The following is a 7,318-nucleotide window of genomic DNA, read 5'->3' as shown; positions in this document are numbered from 1 at the left end:
ACCTCTCGCTCTGCCTCTAAAGTTTCCATAACCTGCCCTGGGTGGATCTCTCTCGTACTGCTCTCTTTTCGGACACTCGCTTCTCCAATGCCCTTCTTCTCTGCAATACGCGCACTGATTCCTACTCAAGGGCTCCCTATTCCACCTACTATCGCCTCTATCTGGGCCCCGTCTATCTACGCCTGCGATCGCTACCGCTAGCATATCCGCCTTTTTACGCATCTTGCGCTCTTCCTCTTTCTTACTTTCTGATTCCCTATTCATATATACCTTATTTGCTACCTCCATTAGTTGGGTGATAGACATTCCTGCAAACCCTTCTAACTTCTGTAGCTTGCGCTTAATATCCCCGTAGGCTTGGCTGACAAAGGCAGAGTTTACCATTCGGGAATTATCAGTGCCTTCCGGATCAAAGGGGGTATACAAGCGGTATGCCTCCAATAATCGGTCATAAAAGACACTAGGTGCTTCATCACTTTTCTGAATCACCTCAACTGTCTTCGACATATTTATGGCTTTCTTCCCTCCGGCTTTCATGCCAGCAATTATAGCATCTCTATAGGCTTTTAGGTGATGCATATCTGCGCCATTAACGTTCCATTCGGGATCGGTATTTGGATAATGAGTTGCGGCCCATGCTGCTGGATTGGCTTGATTTAAAGTACGGGCTTCTTCCTCTAGTGCTTTAATGGCCGCTTGATTTATCCTAGTCCTCTCCTCATTGTTAAATAATGTCATTAATAATTGCTGGCAATCAGCCCAGGTCGGATTATGCGTCTGAACTATCGAGGTGAACAGGTCGGTCATGGCTTGTGGTTTCTCAGTATACGAGGAATTGTGGGTCTTCCAATTCAAGAGATCGGTAGTCGTGAACGGGACATATACGAAGACTGGGTCAGCATACACCATTTGACCTGTGGCATCAAGATAGGCTGACCCAGGATTCAAACGAAGAGGCATCTGATAATGTTTGGGTCGTTGGGTACCGGTCAGTTGTCGGGTTAGTATAGGGCTACGTGGAGGGGCGTCGGTTAGAGGTTCCGGTCGGGGGGTAGTAAGACATGAGGATGTAGAAGCTTGATTTTGGGGAAGGTCGGTAAATAGAATATTCCGAGCCGGGCTAGAAGAAGCCTGACCGGAAGCTTGAGTTTGACGCCAAATCAGGATACATGGGTTTAACGGGGGTTGGTACCGGAAGGGGAGGTTTAGTAACGGGTGGGATGGATTCTGAGCTGGAGGAGGAAGTAGATGGGGACAACGGACGAGTGGGTGTGGAACTTCCTGTACTTGTATCACTTCCCTCTACAGGGAAGTAAGGGGGCGGCATAGGGATCTCGGACTCAGGGGGCGTGTCCAAAATGGGCTTAACCGTAGTCCTAGTGGACAAACAAGTCCTGGCCACCATGAGGCGACATTGCTCCTCGTGACATATCCGGATCCATCTTGGCGAGTCGTTTACGGCCTGCCTCCAACAATCAATGTATGGAAACTGTCCGTAAAGTTCAGGCCTACCTGATACAGCCACGTGTACACGCTGTACCAGATTTGGATCCAAACTGCCACGTGGCGGCCATGCCGCAACCAAAGTAGGCCACTCCCTAGTGCACAAAGTGACCAAACGTACAGAAGACATTTTAACCCCAAAATCACATTTTGTAAATCCCTTTTTAAAATTCTTCACCATACAACCTAAGGGATCCAAAATCGTCGACTCCGACGCGCCCATACTTAGCAATGGAGTGTCGTTGACAACTAATGCTATACACACACTCTATTCAACAGTCACACCCGTTTCTTCCGGCAACAGCACCACGTGGTACAGTTACCAAGTGAAACGTACACAATAACACGATAAAAACACTCAGGGAATTCCCCTACACACACAGCTGTTACACCAGTCACTAAGTAATCGATATTATGCCCTTTGGCGAAACTATACAGTCACCCACGCTATAATTCTCTATATATGAATTACCCGTTTATAACACACCCCAGTAACATCGTCTTTTACAAATAGTAGTTACAGTACGGTTAGCATAGGTCAAAGTACAATTTAAGGTCACAATACAATTATTAGTGGTTATGGTGTTAGACATGCATTAGACGACAATGATTAGTACTTATATACAATGTCAGTAAATATACAGGGTTATGGTACCGTGCACTATAATACAGCAACACACTATTAACACTCTCGCTAGACGGCTGAGCTCGCGCTATCTAACAAGATATACACGTTACTAACAATCTTTAACACATATACAATCCCAACTAAACTATTGGCCAGTACCTTGATGGACTACCTAAAACTATCTACATCCGTTTTGGTTAGCCACACTGCCCAAGCACCACATATAGCGAACTCGAGGGCGGAATTTACAACAGAACCCTTTTAGTCTTTCTACTCTATCAATAGTCTAGTGGGTTCCAAATTTACACGCCTTCCCACTTAGCCAAGATAGGTTGAGATCTAGCGGACCGAATTTTCACAGACGCCGCTTAGTCTCCCGGTCCCTCCGACCTAGCGAACAAATTGTACACCCTAGAACGCTAGTCTAGACAAGACACCGGTGTCCGGCTAGGGCTATTTACACAGAACCCCGCCTGACTCCAAACCAAATCAAACGGTCTTACTAAAGAGCGTTCGATTGAGCGGTGCGCCTTCGCTCCTTCCCTCCGACAGAGGGGGCAGATTCCATACACAGATTTAACCCCTTATGGGCCTACCGCACAATCGGTATACCCCTAGTGGGTCCTCCGTCTAAAACAGCGGTCGTCTTACCTCCTCGTTCCTGAACCTGAGTTCACACTCATCGATGGGGACACCCCAGCACTTACTACGTAGAGGCCGATGATCTCCTGGACAACAGACCAGTGGCGCCGAGACGAAGGGAGGTCCACGCAGAAGTTCAGGGGTGCAGCCGTAGAGAACGTGGGCAAAGATAGACCGTCTCACGCCTCTGCTTCTCAGCTACCGTTGAACGATGAGCTTCCCGGCCAATGCACCAAATGATACCGGAGAAACTGACGGAAGCCAAGCACAGAGAGATGGACACAGGTTTCTTCAGGAAGGAAGAGATTCTTTATTCGGATCACCGATCGGGACTCAGAGGGACTAATGTCACCAAAATACAGCAAGTTCTGAGCCCCGGACAATAGTGCAGGCTCCTTATATAGGCATATAACTCCTCCCATATTAAGCTCCACCCGCACATTCTCTTGACCAATCAATACAAATAAGAATTAACTTCCTGTTTGACCGCATGGCTTGTCCAGCACAATGGAGGAGGGGAATACTACATCCTGTATTCTCGCACATGCTCCATACACTACTGATCGTATTTTGCCACGTGCAACCAACTGATCGATACGTCAGCATATGCACGTACACATGCCACGTGGTAATCTCGGCCTACTAAATTTATTTTTACCGAGATTCCACCACACAACATCTCTTCATATTCAGGTGATATGGTCAGGCTGGAGATACAAGGACGGAGTGTAAGCTGCTGTGGCAGCCCTGCCAGGCAGCAGTGCCTTATCTGTCTCTGATGTGTTGTAGCTTGCCTCATCATTTGAGGTCGCGGTCTCCCTCCATGCTGCTCTGCCATGCGGTAGACAGGATTCCTCCCAGGGCGTGGTTCGTGTCGGCGGTGAGGGCTCACAGCCGGACCACGATAACAGCGTTTGACAGCCCTCCTCCGCTTCTTAACTTGTGTGGCAGGGTTCCGTTTAGCAGGCTGTGGCTTGGCCTTGCTCCGCTCGGCGTGTGCTTGGGTCCCAGGGCTCTGTGGTTTACGGGGAGCCTTCCGGCCACTGGAGTGGCCGGGCGGATGCACCTCTGTGTGGGCCTCCTGCCCAGGATAGGATGGACGAGGAGCTGCTGCTGCTTCGTTTTCCTGTGTCGAAGGTGAGGCTTGAGAGGGGGGTCTGTGCTGTAAGCGCCTGCAGAACGCTTGCCAGATTTGCTCAAACTGGATCTCGGAGTGCAGTCTCCATTGTTGGAGCTCTGGGCTCTCCTCATGTGGCTGGGGGTGCGGCTTGGTGGCCATCTTAGGTGCTTTGTGGGACCCGCCGCTCGGCGATATATTCCCTTGTTGTAGGTGAGGATAACCCTCCAGCGGGGACCGGGATATCCCCCGCCGGTCCATAGGGGGGGGTAGCGGGAGAACGGGTGAGCTATGCAGTGCGGACCCAGTGTCGGGAGATCGGCCGCCTCCCCCGGCCTCCAGGCCGCCATCCATGCTAGGCCTCAGGCGCATATCGCAGTAGTCAGCAATAATAGTCGCTTGTGTGGTACCAAAAGGTTCTGCAGCACTTCGCCTGGCTACTGGTAGCCCTTTTGTAGCGTTCCTGGGCTGTGTTGTGGGATTTTTCCCGCTGTATTAGTCGAAGAGAGCTGGAGCTGCGTCTACATGCGACTTCTCAGCTCAGCGTTCAAGCCCCGCCCCTATATATATAATTTTATATATATATTTATATATAATATAAAATAAATAAATGTAAGTACGTTAAAAAAATTTATATATGGGCGTGGCTGACTGAGCAGCAAGCAAGACGTGCTTAGACGGAGCTCCGCCGAAGAAACCGAATAATAGAAAACAAAACCCCTTAAAAAAGCTCCAAAAGCAGCAAGCAACGACCCCCCACCCAGCTGATATGATGGGGCGAAAAAATAAAAAATCGTTTACGCAAACATCCCGCAATATGCCCGACATAAGGCTCTCCTTCGAGAGACCTACTCCACGAGTCGCTCCCAAGATGGCGCCTGCGGAGCTGAGTGACAGCGAGGCCTCGGAGGCATCACAAGAGACGGAACAAACCACCGGCACTAACTCTGCAAGCTGCACTAACCGTGAGCTGAGCTCCGACGATGACTCCTCACCGGTGACTAAGAGGGACATAAGGGACCTCCTCTTGGAAATGAGGCAGGTCTGGAAGGCTGATTTAAAAGCAACACAGGCGGAACTAGGGACCCTGCGCACACGAGTTGCGGACGGGGAAACTAGAGAGAGAGCCAGAGACCAAGAGTTGCAGACCGCACAGAAGGAGATCCAAGCGCTCACCCACCAAGTCCAGACACTCACCAGAAGTGTGACAGTGCTAGAAACAAGGCACAGACGGAAGAACATCAGACTTCGAGGAGTGCCAGAACAGATCTCAGGCGAGGAACTCCTGCCCTACCTACACCGCCTGCTGCACCACATGGGAGCTAAAAGAGACACTAACCCGGAGCTGGTGACTGCAGCGTTCCGGATCAGAAAAGCCGCAACCGCCCCAGAGGAAGCCCCTAGAGACATTATAGCTGTCACTAAGGACACTGCAGCCAGGTCCATTATAATGTCACGCTCTAGAGAGCTCAAAAGTGTCAGATTTCAGGGATCGACTGTAGCTATATATGGGGATCTCCCGTTCGCAGTGCTGGCGGCCAAACGGCAACTAGCACCTGTGGCACAACAACTAAGAGAGGCGGGCATTAAATATAGATGGGGAGCAGAGGGTTACTTAAACACCCAAAAGGACGGAGAAACAATCACATTAACCCCCCACGGAGACCAAGTGGCATTCCTCCATAGCCTGCAAAGGTCCAGTAATAACCCAGCGCCGGCCCAAAAGGCCAAGACCAGCACAAAACGCTAACACTCTCCACCCGACGAGGGGGGTACACCACACGACCGGTACACGACCTGCCCGGCATCCACACAGGTTCCAGGCAGGCATTATATGCGATGCAGGACACAAACCTCGCCCGATGGGGGAGGGTAAGATCGTAAAGGGCCAATAGCCACATGATTGAAATAATTACCCTAAGCTTAAGAGCAACGCAGACAAGATACCATGTATATAGTTGATGTTAAAACCCCGCTTTCACCATGTAACAGACCCAGTAAGGAGGCGTGACCCCTAACCGACAGCGACTCATACATATATCAACCTTTGACACTGGTCCCCACAAAGACCCTTACTGACATAAACCCCCACAGATGTACTACATAGATGTAATACTATATGAATAGACTGAATTAAGCAATTGTTAAATCGTTGTCTATGACACCATATTCCTCTTATACTGTGATTCAAGTGTGTTTTGTGTGAGAAAACTCAATAAAATGCAAATTAAAAAAATTTATATATGTGTGTAATTTCGTTCTAACTGTATTTTGATATTAATATATATATATATATATATTAATATCAAAATACACGTAGAACGAAATACTATATATATCTATATACATAAGTATATATGTATATATCACTATATATATATACCTATATATAAATAAAAGTAATATGAGATCATAACATATAATAACATAAATACCAATTAGTTGGAATTAGTCGGTTGTGGTGTGCCGAAACCGACAGAGCAGTAGGCCTGTAAAAAGTGGGCCCACCTTAGAGGGTGTTTGTAATAGAGGGAGTGGCGGGTGGGGTGACTCGCCAGACCATTGACGGTAATGTGAGAGTGGATTGGTAGCCGTTTTATAGGGAAACCAAGCCCCTCCCACAACTACAGGCCAAGCCTTTATATTTGTGGTCGTGGCCATTTAGCCGTATATGAGATCATAACATATAATAACATAAATACCAATTAGTTGGAATTAGTCGGTTGTGGTGTGCCCAAACCGACAGAGCAGTAGACCTGTAAAAAGTGGGCAAAAATAAAATACCATAAGACATAATACGTTGACCAAACTTTATTTAGATAAGTCACAGAAAGCTAGTCTTAATTCTTTAACAGGATTGGGTATATAGAGAGTATAAGCGGAAGATTTCCAGCGTCCCATTGTTTTGATGATGTGCGGAGGTATGTGGTTAGCAGAGGCTGTAGATGCTGCCCCGATTCGAAAAGAATGACCTGAAAATTGACTAGGGTTCAAGCCGAGTCTAGTCAACAGCAATCTTACATAGAGCATAAACCTTGCTGTAGTTAGAACGTTACCGTGCAGTTCTAGCAAAGGTTGTAATGGTTGTTTGTGGAGTGATTGCAGATAATTGTCAACATTTTGTACCGGGCACCATTTGTTATGAGTAGGGTACAAAGGGATCGTAACGGTATGACCCATGGTGCTGGTTTTTGAGTGTTTAAGTATGAGTAGGTAATGGTCGTTATGTTTCTCTAAGTCCATGGTTCTTAAGTAATCTGTGGTCGTAATAGTCCTGGTTGTGAATTCGTTGGGACGGAGAAATCCATAAAAAGCTAGATATATGGCTGTCTTTATGACCGTGTTTGTCCTGGGCTCAAACGGGGAGGAATCTAACAAGTTGATTAGTGCATGAAATATACGGTTATCTATAGGTAGTCGTTTTGCTG

The sequence above is a fragment of the Pelobates fuscus genome, chromosome 5, assembly GCF_036172605.1.
Source record: "Pelobates fuscus isolate aPelFus1 chromosome 5, aPelFus1.pri, whole genome shotgun sequence".
NCBI classification, from domain to species: Eukaryota; Metazoa; Chordata; class Amphibia; order Anura; family Pelobatidae; genus Pelobates; species Pelobates fuscus.
This window is presented reverse-complemented; position numbering follows the sequence as displayed.